A 1,778-nucleotide genomic window follows, 5' to 3' on the forward strand; every position below is an offset into this window, starting at 1 on the left:
GAAACTTACAACCCTGGCCACCTGTCTGAAGATCACAAGTTTTTGATGCTTTCTGGAAAACTCTCAACTTGATCAACAAAGAGAGCAAGAGTGGTGCCTGTAGGCCACCCAGTGGTGCGAATGTTTGGCGCACAGCTAACAAGTTAAAGGACATTGAAAACGGCAGTGAAGTTCTTCTGAAAGTGAAAAAAAACAGTCATGAAGGTTAAGCAAACAAGCATCCTTTACTTTTCTTTCAGGGAAAAGGCAAATGAAGAGAATTCACAGACACCACTGTTGGCCAATAAACATGGGGGAAATGTGCAATTTCCGTTATTATCAAGCAAGCAACTATTCTTATCAAGCAAAGCAATGTCACAATGACAGCAGTACTCCATGCTGCTGAGTTTAAGGAAGGTATTCTTCCAGCGAGGATGCCTTGGTGGTGAGGGCAAATTAATAAATACAACCTGTCTGAAGAGGGAGCATAAAGTAATTACACTTCTAGGAACTAACCCTAAGAAAGAATGCAAGATGCTGAGATTGAGGTATGAAAACAATTATTTATACAAATGACACCTAAATATTCATCAACTGTAAAAGAGTTGAATTTCATGAATCTACACGACCATATATTACACAACCATGAAAAAGTGATATGTAAGCATTAAGTGCTTCCCTGGTGGCTCAGATAGTAAAGAATCTGCCTTCAATGCTGGAGAACTGGGTTCAATCCCTGAGCTGGGAAGATCCCCTGGAGGAGGGCATGGAAACCCACTACAGTATTCTTGCCTGGAGAATCCCTACAGACAGAGGAGCCTAGCAGGCTACATTCCATGTGGTAGCAGAGAGTCGGACACACTCAAGTGAGCACAGCACACAGCTGCAAGCAACTTTGTCGAGTTTTGAGTCTTTAATTTTTCACGGGACAATTATATAAACCCATGTAGTTTTAAAGAAAACCACCATCCAGGTAATCTCATTTATATACCAATCGTTACCTGGGAAATCACAAACCTTAATTTAGAGATACTTCCTTCTGTAGAACGGGGGTGTTTACCTAGCAGGATGGTTGGGCTTCCCAGGTGGTTCAGTGGTAACGGATCCGCCTGCCAGTGCTGGAGAGGCAGGTTGGATCCCATGGACAGAGAAGCCTGGCAGGCCACAGTCCATTGGGGTCGCAGAGTCGTACACTACTTAGCGACTGCTGCTGCTGCTAAGTCGCTTCAGTCATGTCCGACTCTGGGCGACCCCATAGACGGCAGCCCACCAGGCTCCCCCGTCCCTGGGATTCTCCAGGCAAGAACACTGGAGTGGGTTGCCATTTCCTTCTCCAATGAACAACAAAAGCAGGATGGTTGAGAAGATTAAATGAGATCACTAGAAAAGCACCGGCCGGAGAGCAAGGTCCAACGTCCCTCCCTCTCCCCTTTAGGTCCTGCTTTCCTCTATCTGGGGAAACGGCCACCAAAGCTCGGTCTTCAGGACTGCTGCCTGAAAGAGCGAGGGAAAGATATTAAGGCGCCAGGCTTTTCTGTGACTCCTGCTCTCGTCACCCGGCCGGCCGAGGGCGGCAAGGCGTTTTAAACGCACCAAGCCAGGGAGACCGGGAGACTCGGCGGTCTCTAGGCAGAGACGCGCCCTTTGAAAACCGCGCCCTGTGCGCAGGGCCCCCCGCCCCAAACCGCGGCGCGCCGGTGGGCGGGGTGAGGGCGGGGCTTCTCGAGGAGCGACGGGACGGGGCACCAATCGCGGGGCTTATACCGCCTCCGGTTCGGTTTGAAATTCTGCCGAGGGCT

The sequence above is a fragment of the Bos indicus x Bos taurus genome, chromosome 21, assembly GCF_003369695.1.
Source record: "Bos indicus x Bos taurus breed Angus x Brahman F1 hybrid chromosome 21, Bos_hybrid_MaternalHap_v2.0, whole genome shotgun sequence".
NCBI lineage: Eukaryota > Metazoa > Chordata > Mammalia > Artiodactyla > Bovidae > Bos > Bos indicus x Bos taurus.